Genomic DNA, 15,742 nt, shown 5'->3' with positions numbered 1-15,742 from the left:
TCGGTGCCGCCTCTCAGTGCCACCTATCAATGCCCATCAGTGCGGCATATTAGTACCTCCTCATCAGTGCCACCTCATCAGTGCAAAAAAGTGCCACCTCATCAGTGCCGCCTCATCAGCGAAGGAAGAAAATTACTTATTTTCAAGATTTACTCACAGAAAATAAGAAAAAAGTTATTTTTTTCAAAATTTTCTTTTTTTGGAAGAAATAAAAAACCCCGCGGTGATTAAATACCACCAAAAGAAAGCTCTATTTGTGTGAAAAAAGTGATAAAGATGTCATATGGGTACAGTGTAGCATGACCGCGCAATTGTCATTCAAAGTGTGTTCAATTAAAAGTTAATGACACCCCCAGATCAGATCGCATATCGCAGTGCGATCTGAAAGTTTGCACAGGAATCGGATCGCACTAGTGTGAACCAAAAAAAAAAAAAAAAAAGGGTCCTTGCGTCTTTTAGTGCGATTACGGTACGAATTCAGCCATACAAACTGTATGGCTGAATTTGCACCGCACAGAGATTGCATGTCATTTTGGGAGCAGTGCGCTCCGAATTACATGCGATCTCTGTGATCGCACAAATGTGAACCGACATTAATTCACCGACTTGGAATAAGTATGCAGATTAGGGCCAAAACAACTAATCAATTATGAAAATAGTTGTCAACTATTTTCATAATCGATTAGTTGGTCAGCCGATTAGTTGGCCTGCATATAGAATGCATTATTTGTTTACATATCAGGAAATACAGCTCAGTACACCGTCCATACATGTCAGTAAGTGCCGAGAACTTGCGAATGTGTGAGGAGCAATGCCTCATGGGACATGTAGTCATGGGCAGGAAGGGAGTGGTAATAAAGGCAGAAGTTTTTTTTCTTTTTTACCTTCCTATAGGGACACTCTAGTCCAGGGGTCTTCAAATTAGGGACCTCTAGTTGTTCAGTAACTACAATTCCCATCATGCCAAGTCATGTCTCTGCATTTCAGAGCTTTACAATGCGTCATGGGATGAGTAGTTCCGCAACAGCTGGAGGGCCGTAGTTTGAGGATCCCTGCTCTAGTCTATATATATATATATATATATATATATATCTCTGCGACTCCATTTGCACTACTGTATCTTCTATTGAAAAAGTGAAAGTACCATTGGACTCCATTGAAAGACTTTTTGCACATATGCACTTTTGCCATTTTCATTTACACAGTTTATATATTTGTACCAGATTTTGCATATTTTTTACATATAATGTGTTATAACACATGTTGAACTTTTCCCAAACGTTATCTTTAGCGCGGCATGGTTTACAGTTTGGATGTTTTTAACAATACTGTTGCATTGTAGTGCCAGCAGCTTGTTTAGGAATATTTTTAATTAATGCTGGCCATACACTAGCCGAATAATCGTTCGAAAATCTGTCATTTGGTCTGATCGATCATTTTTCGTCCAGCCACTTTCGTTAACCACTTACCGCAAAGTAACGTAGGGGTACGTCGGCAAACTTTGCGGTGTTAAACCGGGGTGATGCCTCTAGCTAGAGGCACCATCCCGGTACAGTGGTTCAGAGCCGGCGGTTGGCTTTCCGTCGGTAATGACTCGGCTCGGGAGCCGCTCGATCGTTACCCGGGTGAGCGGGAGGGGACGTCCCCCCCCTCCCGCGGCTTTGCCCGGGGCTGGATGGAGTCCCGATCAAAGCCGGAAGCGGCTTCGATCAGGTCTCCGATGACGTAACCCGAAGGCGGTGTCCATGACGTCAGGTCCAGGTTACTCTGCTGCAAAAGGCGGCAGATTTAAAAAACAAATGTATTCAAAAATGCTGTTTTCGGCATTTTGAATACATGGAAGTGTAGTGGAGGGGTCTAGGGTCTTTTAGACCCTCGATCCCTCCATAAAGAGTACCTGTCACTGCATATTGCTGTCACAAGGGATGTTTACATTGCTTGTGACAGCAATAAAAGTGATCAGATTTTTTTTTTTTTTTTAAAACCTGTGATAAAGTAAAAAAAATAAAATAAAATAAATAGGAAAAAAAAAAACCATTTTACCCGCCCCCGTCACCGTTTGCTCGCGCACGAAAGAAAGAAATTATACGGAAGTCGAGCCGCAAATGAAATCACTGTTCAAACCACACATGTGATGTATCGCCGCGATCGCCAGAGCGTGAGCAATAGTTTAAAAAAGAGAGCTACTCTCTAACTCTAAACTGGTAACCATTAAAACATTTTAAAGCGTCGTCTATTGAGATTTCTATTGACCATAGTTTGTCGCCATTTTAAACCGTAACATGTTGGGTATCTATTTACTTGGCGTGACATCATCTTTCACAATATACAAAAAAAAAAGAAAATGGGCTAACCTTACTGTTTAGTTTTTTTTAAAGGCAGTGAAATGTGATTTTTCGTAATTTTTCAAAAAAAAAAAAAATGGCGTTTTAAAGACCGCTGTGCAAGTGACAACAAATATTGCAGTGACCGCCATTTTATTCTCCAGAGTCTTTGCTAAAAAAATATATATTTTTTTATATGTTTGGGGGTTCTAAGCAGTGGTGGGTTTCAGCCGGTTCGCACCGGTTCCATAGACCCGGTTACTAACTTTCTGCAAGTTCGCAGAACCGGCTGATCCCTCTGCGCGTCTAAGGACGCTCAGTACAATTGGGAATGTCCCGCGCTCGGACCGCGCAGCCGTAGACGTGGCGGCCGGGAAGCAGAGCAGTGCGCCCGACCCGCCCATTCTGTGACAATAGCGAATGAAAATTCGCTATTGTCACACGATTCCTCCTCCTGGCCAATCAGGGAGCGGGTCCTCCCGCTTCCTGATTGGCCGAAAGGCAAACCCCGTGCCATTGGACGAGGAGACGCAGGGAGCCGGGGACTGAAGAGAAGCTGCGTGACCGTCCGTGAGGTAAGTGCAGGGGTCTCGCGGGGGGAATCGCTGGCACTCTGCAATTATTGGGGGCAATGCTGTGGCGCTCTGCAATTATTGGGGGCAATGCTGTGGGCACTCTGCAATGATCATTGGGGGCAATGCTGTGGGCACTCTGCAATGATCATTGGGGGCAATGCTGTGGGCACTCTGCAATGATCATTGGGGGGCAATGCTGTGGGCACTCTGCAATGATCATTGGGGGGCAATGCTGTGGGCACTCTGCAATCATTGGGGGCAATGCTGTGGGCACTCTGCAATCATTGGGGGCAATGTTGTGGGCACTGTGCATTGAAAGGGGGCACGCTGGTCTCTCTGCATTGAAAGGGGGGCACGCTGGTCACTGTGCATTGAAAGGGGGGCACGCTGGTCATTCTGCTGGGAAAGTCGGAACTGGTTACTAAAATTTTTGAATCCCACCACTAGTTCTAAGTAGTTTTCTAGGAAAAAATACTGATTTTAACTTGTAAACAAAAAGAGTCCGAAATAGGCCTGGGGCTTAAGTGGTAATGGGCACAAACAGAAAATCGTTTTTAACTTTTCAGAGCCGAAAAATCGAAGGAACAGTTTGGAAAATTCTGCTGAACGAACTATAAATTGAAAGGTTAATGTGTTTCTCGGCCGAACTTTTTGAACAAAAAACATCCATTAAACGATTTATCATTGGAAATTCGATCATTACATGATGGCACGATCGTCTGCTCTCACGGCCGATTTTTAGTTTTTCGAAAACGAGTTTGAAAGATTTTTCGGCTAGTGTATGGCCAGCTTTAACGCAGTAGTTCTTTTATATCTATACTTCGCTTATAATAATAAAATCGTATATATTCAGAACAAAGCCACTACACGAATCCTTTTGTCACACTGGGGAATACACCCGAATCATATGGAAAGCAGCTTGTGGTTTGGCAGCAACAGAAAAGAGAAGTGAAACAGCAATTAATATTTCCAGACGTCCCGGGAAGAACGGGATCCTCTGCCCAACCATTGCCATAGGTCTGAAAATGAGAAAGTCAGCGCCATGAAAAGTGACACATGGGGGCGTCTGGTATCCTCTATTGAGACCCCCTACAGTCCTGTACAGTCCATGGGCTTCAATTGGTTACATAACCCAAGTTCGAAAAAGTCTAGAACCAGACAGGACATTTTAAAGCCCAACTGCCATTTTTTCTCCAATTTGGATTAGGAGTCGTGAAGTCTCTGCACTACTGTCAGGTGCTTACCGCTGGTATTCGTGTGGAAGGAGCTTTAATTGCCCATGTATTGCTCTTTATACAGTTTAAAGGCCATAGTGGATGCTTGATTTACTCCTCATGGTCCAGGACAGAAACCCATAAGGCTTTGTTTACACCTGTGTGTGCAAAAATCGCAATGCGCTGCCCCTTTTCCAAACATATAGTATTGCCAGGCCCGGATTGGCCAATCGGGAGCACCGGGACTTCTCCCAGTGGGCCGGTCGGTCCGGGGGCCGTTCCACTGGGTTGCCTGATTTAAAAATGGCGCCGCACGGCGCCAACATGACACGGCGCATGCGCCGCCGCCGCTCGGAAAAGGCCGTACACGTTCGGCTATTCCCAAGAATAGCCGAACGTATGCGAGCTTTCCCAAGTGGCGGCAGCGGTGCATGCGCAATGACGTGTTGGCGCTAATTTTAAATCGATGTGGCCTCAGGAACAGGTGAGACTCCTCCACTGCCTGCCATTATGCGGGGCTGCAGGCATACTACAAGAGATACAATGCTGCGGGCATGGTACACCTGTACCATGCCCGCAGCACTGCATTCTCCTGTACCATGTCCGCAGCCCTGCATTCTCCTGTACCATGTCCGCAGCCCTGCATTCTCCTGTACCATGTCCGCAGCCCTGCATTCTCCTGTACCATGTCCGCAGCCATTGCAAACTTATATTCTGAGGTTTTAATTACATTATTTTAATATAGTCAGTCGTGAACTAAAGTGGGCCGGTCTAAGCCATGAAACTCCAGGGCTGAAAATGAGTCCCACTCCAGCCCTGAGTATTGCCATTATTTCCCAATGGCACCCCCATGCAGCTTGCTAAACGTAGTTACGTACGCATTTGCATGCGCCAAAAGCATAGTAACGATCTACCATACGTTTTGGTGCAGAATGATTTTGAAAAGGGGTCAGGCACTTCTTTTTGTGCGTTTCTTGTACATAGGGCAAACCATTAAAATGAATGGGCTGCTCTAAAACATAACGAGCAGAAAAACGCAAAAAGGCGCATGTGCTCTGTCACACCTGTGAGGTGTGAATGGAGTTATATTGAATAGATTATAAATTACAAGATAATACTAAAATTGTTTGCTTGATAAACACAAGGGGACCTTTGTCCATAGCCAGATCTGACCTTGCATAACCACTTAAAGTGGAGTTCTGGCCTATTTTGCAACTTTAGTGATTCCTGGAGTTTTTGCTATGCTGATCAACAATTGGGCATTTTCAATTTTTTTCGGGATGCCCCTTACCTTATTTTTAGGGCATTTTTGATTGTACTTCCTCCTTCTCCCCCCTCTGTGGCCACAGCCACCGACATCACTTCAGCCTTTGCATTGCATCCTGGGAGCTGTTTGTCATCACTCCCAGGAGGTTGGAATCAGGAAGAACTCCCAGAATACTCCCTGGAATCAGGAAGATGGACACAGCAGATTACACCGCGGCTTCAGATGCCCACATCCAAGATGGCCACGCCCAGACAGCATTTTTAAAAGTACGGATTTTGACTAAAATCCAATACCATACACCTTGTAAGTATGAGAATAGCGGTTCTGTAAAGGGCGATGGATTAGTATTATAGGGGTATTTTTAGTTAAAAAAGGTATTTGAGGCCGGAACTCCGCTTTAAGGACCACCCTATAGCAGATATACTGCTACAAGGCGGCCCTCCTGTACACAGCCACATATATATATATATATATATATATATATAAACGTGATCCTGCACTTCTGCCTAAGGGAGCGCACACATGTGCCGGCGTGGGGATGCGTCTGCTATGATTATATGATTACTCACAGCAGAAGCCAATCTGCGGTTGCCCGTTAATTGATGTCCGCCAGCACCCGCCAATCGTCGGGCGGAGACAGAGAACAGAGAAAGGGGGGGAATAAAATCTATCACTTCCCTTAGTAAAAGCAGCACACAGCTTACACAAAAACATTAAGCACGCAGTAAATTCTTTGATCGTCCCCGATGTTTAACCCCTTCCCAGCCAGTGTCATTAGTACAGTGGCAGTGCATATTTTTAGCAAAGATCCCTGTATTAGTGTCACTGGTTCTCACAAAAAGCATCAGTTAGTGTTCGATTGTCCAAAGCAATATCGCAGCCCCACTATAAGTCGCTGATCGCTGCCATTACTAGTATAAAGAAAAAAAAAAAAGAAAAAATTCCAGCATATATCCAAAAATGGTGTATAAGATACAATCAGCGCTACCTTGTGCCACCCCCTACCTCTTTAAATCATATGTAACCAAATCCTGTGTCAAAGTCTACTATTTGAATATGTTTATTTGTTGCTTTACACTTTGGGATTTCACCATACTACAAACTGCAAAAACATACTCATACAGTGTAGCGCAACCAAATACACCACCACCAGCTCCTATAAACGCAGTGCTCTTAAAGTAGAGTTTGTCGTTTTTAGGTTTATTAGAAGTCAGCAGCTACAAAAAGTGTATCTGCTGACTTTTAATAAACACACACTCACCTGTCCCATGATCCAGCGATGCGGCCGCCCGAAGTCTCGCTCCTCTCTCTCGCCTATCCCCGGCATCACAAGTGTGGGCACCATGTGTGTGACAGCTTGCTGTTTCAACAGCCAGGTGCGAATTGCGCTGCGCTTCCTCAGCGGCCGGGGCAATTTTCTGGGACCTCCGACATGTTGTAGAACATTGGAGGAAGGGAGAGGGGGAGAGGAGAACTTCTGCTCTAGCCACCTAGGCGGACTACATAGGGCTCTCCTTTTCAACAATTTTCATAAAAGGCATCCATATCCAATAGTTTGTAGACGCCATAACTTTTGCGCAAACCAGTCAATAGACACTTGTCACCTACTGGGGTTTTTCTTTACCAAAAATATGTAGCAGAATACATATTTGGCCTAAATTTATGAAGATATCATTTTTTTTTCTTCAATTGGATGTGTTTTATAGCAGAACGTAAGAAAGCTTAAAGTTTAGAGCGCAAAGAATAAAAAAACGCAGAGGTGATCAAATAGCACCAAAAGAAAGCTCTATTTGTGGGGGGAAAAAAATGACATACATTTTGTATTTTTTTTTTGGGGGACAGCATTGCATGACTGCATGATTGTCAGTTAACCAGTTGCCAACCGCCTCCTGTATATTTACTGCGACAGGCTGGCTCGTACAGGCAAAATGACGTAGATCTACATAGCTCACCTGGGAGGAGCTGGGGGGGGGGGGGGGGGGGGAGAGTGTGCGCTCCCGCAACTGATCATCAGCGGGGAAGCAGACGCAGGTGTCAGAAATCTCAGATTGCTGCCAAACACCCGCGATCGTTCCCCGCTGAGAAAGATGGACGGTTGGCTGTTGTAAACACAGCTGACCGTTCTTCTCCCTGAAATGATCACAAAGCTCATGTGATCCTTCTATATAGGAACACAGATCTCTGTGATCATTTCAGAAGCCCAACCCCCATACAGTTAGAATCACTCCCCTAGGGTCACATTTAACCCCTTGATCACCTATACTGTTAACCCCTTCCCTGCCAGTGTCATTATTACAGTAACAGTGCATATTTATAGCACTGATTACTGTAGTTATGTCACTGGTACCCCCAAAAGTGTCAGTTAGTGGTGCGATCTGTCTGCCACAATGTCGCAGTCCCGCAAAAAAAAAAAAAAAAAACCACATTAAAAATGACATAAATCTTTCCCCCAGTTAGTAGACGCGATAACTATTGCGCAAACTAGGGCTGAACGATATTCGATGTAACATCGAATATCGTGCTGCGGGCATGGGCGATAGTCAATAGTCACATCGCCGGATCAGCCGATATTGGGGACTCACAGTGAAGGAAGGTAGAAGAATACAGCCCGACCATCCCGCATGTTAAGTCCGTCCTGCAGCTCTCCTGAATGAGCGGTGAGCAGCGCGCCGTGAGCAGCGGCACAGGGAACCAATCACGCGTGCCTGCACACCTGATTGGTTCGCTGCGCCGCTACTCACGACGTGATTGGTTCGATGTACCGCGCTCACCGCTCGGTCAGGAGAGCTGCAGGGGCAGACATAACATGTGGGACGGATGTCGGGCTGTATTCTTCTAACTTCTACCACCACTGTAAGTCCCGATTTCTCTGCCTAAGTTCCACAGCACAGTCACACTGTCATCTTATTAACCTGCAGTTCCCTGGAGTGTCCACCCAGTTCCCTACATTACCATTAACCCTGGCCTGCCCTGTATGGTGCAACTGCAATGACATTTAGAAGAAGGTTGCTGCTGCACTACTTCCCAAATCCTACTACAGTAACATTAACCCTGGATGGCCCTGTAGTACAATCAGAAGAAGGCTGCTGCACTGAATCCCTACAGTAACATTAACCCTGTTTTACCTTTAAAAAAAAAAAAACATTAACCCTGTGTTTAGCCTGGATTGATGGCTCTCTCAATATCGCAATATATATCGCTGGGAAAAAAAAAATATCACAATGTACTTTTTTTTCCAATATCGTGCAGCCCTAGCGCAAACCAATCAAAATACGCTTATTGCGATTTTTTTAACCAAAAATATGTAGCGGAAAACAAATTGGCCTGAAATGTTAAAAAAAAAATATATATATATATATATATATATATATATATATATATATATATTTTTTTTTTTTTGAGAATGTAATATAGCAGAATGTGAAAAATATTGTTTTTTTTTTTTCAAAATTGTCGCTCTCTTTTTTTGTTTATAGCTCAAGAATGGAAAAAAAAAAAAAAAAAAAAAAATCGCACAGGTGATCAGATACCACCAAAAGAAAGCTTTATTTGTGAGGACGTCAATTTTATTTGGGTACAGCGTCGCACAACCACGCAATTGTCAGTTAAAGTAAAGCAGTGCCGCAAAATAGGGCCTGGTCAATAAGGGGGAAAGTCCCGGTGGCTAAAGTAACGCAGTGCCATATTGCAAACAAAAGGCCTGGTCATGATGGGAGGAAAATCTTTCGAAGGTTAAGTGGTTAAAGACCTTGTGACACGGCTGACACAGGGTGCATATTGAAGATTTTATAAAACATTGTTGGTCTCTTGCATCAGTATCTTATAAAGTGAGCTTTTTTTGGGTGTACTCAGGCATTTTTGGTCCTATAGACTTCAATGGGCGTGCTTGTAAACACACATTTCCTCTACGCCTATAGAACCGCTCTCCTTCCCTCTCCCAGTCCAGGAAGAAAACTCCTGAGGCTTGATAAACGTGCAAAAACACTTGTATTATGTCTGTTAGACGAGTGAAAAACAACGCTTCACAATCCTCACAAATATGCTCGGCTTACACTCTGTGGGCGTGTGATTACATGGGCTAAAATTCCTATTAAAAGGATTCGATTGGAGAGAATTCACTTCACTTCCTGTTTCAGTGACCCATGTGTTAGTTTTCAGAGGGTGTCACTGGACAAAAGTGGATAGAAATCTCCCAGGGATAAGGATTTGAACCATTTGGGAGATTTCTCTTCTCTTCCTGTTCCCATAGCCAAAACAGAAACGAATAGGAGAATCCTCCAAAGTGAGGCGACACCTGGTTGTTACGAGTGTCCCCATTGAGAGATTTCACCTTCTTCCTGTTCTGGCGACAGCCCAAAATTAGGCATTTTCTTTCACTTCCAGTGATAACGGTAAACAGGACAAACCAAATTGCCTTTAGTTATACTTTGGTGAACACTGGATCATCCATCTTTTCTATTGTGTGTGGTTAGAGGACCCCTCACAGGCCTTGTATGACCCCTCAGCCTGAGAGAACTGGCCACTACGGACCTGAAGAGATAAATAACCGTGCACAATACAATCAGCATTCACCCAGAACTGAAACCTCAAATTCACTAGACTAAGGGCCCAGTCACACCAGAAACCGTGCGTTTTTCAGGCATTTTCACAAGTATGTTTACATGCATTTGCGGTGCATTTGTTCTAAGCATTTTAGGCATAGGGAAGGACAGGAAGAGCAAAACTTGTTTTCTGGTGCCAGAGTCGCGTTTATGCGCGGTGTGTTTACACATATTTGCGTTGCGAATAAATTGCGCTTTCTATACTTTTCTGCACTGCATTGTAATGGTGTGAACTGCGCTCATTAGTCAACATTGACTTTGCAATGTCTATGTGGTGGGAATGCATGTCCGCTGACACCCGCCTCCCTATAGAGGAGAATGGGTGGCCCAATCGGATCCGCCTGAAAAACGCATAGGTGGACTCGATCGGTCAGATTGAGTGAAAGGGGCCTTAAGGCCTGTACACACGATAAGAAAATTGCAAGTAAAAAATTTCATCCGACGAACGATCTGCCGATTTTCGGATTGTTAGTATGGTGGTTTGGACAGCCGATTACGAATTTTCGGATGACAAAAAACTGAAGGTGCAGGCTATCAAATCTTTATTGTACGTCAACACAACGTCCAATTTTTGTTTAAAGAAGTTGTAAACCCACCTTTATAACTTGTAACTATACTATAAGTAAACCTATGATAAGGCTTACCTATAGGTACTGTAAATATCTCCTAAACTTTCACCGTTTAGGAGATATTTACATTGCATGCAGCCAATGACGTCATCGGCGCATCCGCTCTGAAGGAACGGCCACCTGCGCCATTCCTTCAGAGCCCTGTGCCATGAACGGCAGCTTCTGCGTGCTAGAAGCAACTGGAAAGAGTCCCAACACATACTGCATGAGAGGGGCTATGCCGTTTTTCACAGTAATTTTCAGTTGAACAAGGTATGCTGGGACTTTTAGTTCAACAAACTACTTGGATACACCTTCCATTGCTATATAGTACATGGATCTCTGAACTCACCTACCCCCCATCCACTGTATACTGCACAGATCTGTGACCTCCTCTACCCCATCCACTGTATACTGCACAGATCTGTGACCTCCTCTACCCCATCCACTGTATACTGCACAGATCTGTGACCTCATAGACCCCATCCTCTGTATACTGCACAGATCTGTGACCTCATAGACCCCATCCACTGTATACTGCCCAGATCTGTGACCTCATAGACCCCGTCCACTGTATACTGCCCAGATCTGTGACCTCATAGACCCCGTCCACTGTATACTGCACAGATCTGTGACCTCATAGACCCCATCCACTGTATACTGCCCAGATCTGTGACCTCATAGACCCCGTCCACTGTATACTGCACAGATCTGTGACCTCATAGACCCCATCCACTGTATACTGCACAGATCTGTGACCTCCTCTACCCCATCCACTGTATACTGCACAGATCTGTGACCTCACCTACCCCCCATCCACTGTATACTGCACAGATCTGTGACCTCCTCTACCCCATCCACTGTATACTGCACAGATCTGTGACCTCACCTACCCCCCATCCACTGTATACTGCACAGATCTGTGACCTCACCTACCCCCCATCCACTGTATACTGCACAGACCTATGACCTCACCTACCCCCCATCCACTGTATACTGCACAGATCTGTGACCTCACCTACCCCCCATCCACTGTATACTGCACAGACCTGTGACCTCACCTACCCCCCATCCACTGTATACTGCACAGATCTGTGACCTCACCTACCCCCCATCCACTGTATACTGCACAGACCTGTGACCTCACCTACCCCCCATCCACTGTATACTGCACAGATCTGTGACCTCATCTACCCCCCATCCACTGTATACTGCACAGTCCTGTGACCTCATCTACCCCCCATCCACTGTATACTGCACAGATCTGTGACCTCATCTACCCCATCCACTGTATACTGCACAGATCTGTGACCTCATCTACCCCATCCTCTGTATACTGCACAGATCTCTGACCTCATAGACCCCATCCACTGTATACTGTCTGTAGACCCCATCCACTGTATGCTGTCTGTAGACCCCATCCACTGTATACTGTCTGTAGACCCCATCCACTGTATGCTGTCTGTAGACCCCATCCACTGTATGCTGTCTGTAGACCCCATCCACTGTATACTGTCTGTAGACCCCATCCACTGTATACTGTCTGTAGACCCCATCCACTGTATGCTGTCTGTAGACCCCATCCAGTAGAGAAGATCCCAGTACAGAGCAGGCTCAATATAAATATTGTGCACACAGCTATAGCAGTACATATAATGGCACACTCACCAGTCCCCGATCTCCTCTCTATGCTCTCTGCACTGTCTGCAGATCAATGTCCTCTGTCCTCATGTCATAAAGCCACATGTCATCCGGAACTGGCCTCAGGACCGCCCCCTTCATCTCTTACCCACTCCCATCTCCTCACTCAGAAGCCTATCTATCGCCATCTTGTGGCCTAAATTAAGTATAGCAGTTTCTGATCCAATTCAGTACTGTAGGGTTTTATAGAATTTAATTTTATTTTAAAGGCATGGTACACTTTCTCACTAGAATAACTAGTTATTGGTGTAGTTATTTTCCCTGTTTGTTTGTTTGTTTGTTTATTTTGTAGTGATGGGCTCACATGTTGTGGCTGTAGAGGTTTAGTGTGCAGTCATGCAGATACCGGTCTTGTTAAACTTCTGCCCTAGCATGCTGGTGGTTAAAGAAATAAAAGCAAATGGGGCTTCACACTGCTATTTCACATTTTTTCCATTTACTCCTCTTATTAACCACTTCTGGCCCGGAAGGATTTGCCCCCTTAATGACCAGGCCATTTTTTTTGCGATTCGGCAATGCGTTATTTTAACTCACAACTGCATGCAACGCTGTACCCAAATAAAATGTATGTCCTTTTTCCCCCCACAGACAGGGCTTTCTTTTGGTGGTATTTGATCACCTCTGTGTTTTTTTTTGATTATGCGATATAAACAAAAAAAGAGCGACATTTTTGAAAAAAAAAAAAAACAGTATTTTTCACTTTCTGCTATATAACATTCCCTATAAAAAAAATGAAAAATCAAAATTTTTCATCATTTTTGGCCAATTTGTATTTTGCTACATATTTTTGGTAAACAAAATCCCAATAAGTGTATTTTGATTGGTTTGCGCAAAAGTTATCGCGTCTACAAACTAGGGGAAAGATTTATGTCATTTTTATTAATTTTTTTACTAGTAATGGCGATCAGCCATCTTTAGCAGGACTGTGACATTGCGGTGGACAGATCAGACCCCTAACTGACATTTTTGACAATTTTGGGGGGACCAGTGACATTACTATAGTAATCAGTGCTAGAAATATGCACTGTTACTGTAATAATGACACTGGCAGGGAAGGGGTTAACACCAGGGGAGATCAAAGGGTTAAATGTGTGCCTATGGGGTGCTTTCTAACTGTGTGGGGGCCTGAATTGGTGGATGGAAACAGGGCTCCTGTGTTCCAAAATAACAGGAACACAGGAGCTCTGTTTCAATCAATGACAGATGAGCGTTGTGCCGTCTTTACAACGGCACATCGTCTTCTGTCAGTCCCTGCAGTAATCGCTGGGTCCCCGGCGGCCATCGCGGCCCCCGGATCCGTTGCTTAGCTGCAGGGCTAGAGACCGGGTGTGCGATCGCTCTGCTGTCAGCGCGCGCGTGTCCGTGACCCGCTCCCGTGAGCCGATGTACCCCTAAGTCAGTTTGCGCTGGAGAGCCAGCCTGCCACAGTATATCTGCAGCAGCTGGTCTTTAAGCGGTTAAATAAGCATGTTTACAGAGTTTAATAGCTTGAGCTGGAATTTAGACACCAAAGATAAGGATTCCTTCCCTTCTCTTACTGCAGGACTTTAGCAGGGGTTTAGTCAAAGAAAGAATGTCTAAGCCCCGGTTCACACTTGTGCGTGTGCGGGGTTCGCATGTAATGTCGGAGCGCACTGCTCCGACATTACATGCGATCAGCTGTGCGGTGCGAGTTTAGCCATACAAACTGTATGGCTAAATTCGCATCGCACCCGCAGCAAACACGCACAGGAGGCATTTTTGCAGCCGCATCAGGATCGGATCGCACAGCAGTTCACACTTGTGCGATCCGATCCTGTGCGAACTGCACGATCGCACTGCGATATGCGATCAAACTGGGGGTGTCGTTAAGATTACATTGACACCCCCAGCGGATCGCATATGGCAGCGTGAACTGCCGGGGGTGCGTGTGCGATGCGGGAACAGGCTGCGAATTCGCAGCCTTCCCGCATCGCATAAATGTGAACCGAGCCTAAAAGGGGACAACTGTGCTCTCTCTCTCTCTCTAGAAAACACAGGTTTGTAAAACAAACATTGACAAACATTGCATGTGTATGCATACAGTATATATATATATATATATATATATATATATACACACACACACTATATTGCCAAAAGTATTGGGACACCTGCCTTTACACACACATGAACTTTAATGGCATCCAAGTCTTAGTCCATAGGGGTTCAATATTGAGTTGGCCCACCCTTTGCAGCTATAACAGCTTCAACTCTTCTGGGAAGACTGTCCATAAGGTTTAGGAGTGTCTATGGGAATGTTTGACCATTCTTCCAGAAGCCCATTTGTGAGGTTAGGCACTGATGTTAGAGAGAAGGCCTGGCTCACAGTCAGTGTTCTAATTCATCCCAAAGGTGTTCTATTGGGTTGAGGTCAGGACTCTGTGCAGGCAGTCAAGTTCCTCCACCCCAAACTCGCTCATCCCTGTCTTTAATGATCTTACTTTGTGTACTGGTGTGCAGTCATGTTGGAACAGGAAGGTGCCATCCCCAAACTGTTCCCACAAAGTTGGGAGCATGACATTGTCCAAAAAAACTTGGTATGCTGGCGCCTTAAATTTTCTCTTCACTGGAACTAAGGGGCCAATTCAACCCCTGAAAAACAACCCCACACCATCATCCTCCCTCCACCAAATGATTTGGACCAGTGCACAAAGCAAGCACAGAGTCCTAACCTTAACCCCATAGAGCACCTTTGGGATGAATTAGAGCGCAGACTGTGAGCCAGGCCTTCTCGTCCACATCAGTTTCTGACCTCATCAATGCACTTCTGGAAGAATGGTCAAACATTCCCATAGACACACTCCTAAATCTTGTGGACAGCCTTCCCAGAAGAGTTGAAGCTGTTATAGCTGCAAAGGGTGGGCCAACTCAATATGAAACCCTACGGACTAAGATTGCCATTAAAATTAATGTGCTTGAAAAGGCAGGCGTCCCAATACTTTTGACAATATAGTGTGTATATATACAGTATCTCACAAAAATGAGTACACCCCTTACATTTTTGTAAATATTTTATTATACCTTTTCATGTGACAACACTGAAGAAATGACACTTTGCTACAATGTAAAGTAGTGAGTGTACAGCTTGTATAACAGTGTAAATTTGCTGTCCCCTCAAAATAACTCAACACACAGCCATTAATGTCTAAACCGCTGGAAACAAAAGTGAGTACACTCCTAAGTGACAAATGTCCAAATTGGGCCCAATTAGCCATTTTCCCTCCCCGGTGTCATGTGACTTGTTAGTGTTACAAGATCTCTTAATGGAGGAGGAAGGAGGGGGTGTGCCCCCTGCTGGATCATCTGTACTGCTGTTCTGCCTGAACACCCAAAGCTGTTAACCATTGCAGCACTGGAAGTCCAGAGACAGAAATAGGACAGGACACCCCTAAAGGCAAGATTTCTCCAGGATTCGGCTGCCTGTACAATAT

The 15,742-nt window shown here is 44.9% G+C and overlaps 1 protein-coding gene across 1 annotated transcript in view; it reads right to left on the bottom strand.

Annotated features, from left to right (window-relative positions):
• The window catches only part of ALAD (aminolevulinate dehydratase), a 50,194-nt gene extending 37,911 nt beyond the window's left edge, over nt 1-12,283 (bottom strand). Inside the window, exon 1 of the mRNA XM_082263445.1 lies at nt 12,258-12,283. The gene's annotated coding sequence lies outside the window, so the exon portion shown is untranslated. The remainder of the gene's footprint in view (nt 1-12,257) is intronic.
• Between the last annotated feature and the right edge of the window lie 3,459 nt (nt 12,284-15,742).

The sequence above is a fragment of the Pelophylax lessonae genome, assembly GCF_965119305.1.
Source record: "Pelophylax lessonae genome assembly, chromosome: 7".
Classification (NCBI taxonomy): domain Eukaryota; kingdom Metazoa; phylum Chordata; class Amphibia; order Anura; family Ranidae; genus Pelophylax; species Pelophylax lessonae.
The sequence above is the reverse complement of the archived record's forward strand: the minus strand, read 5'-3'. Positions and strand labels throughout refer to the sequence as shown.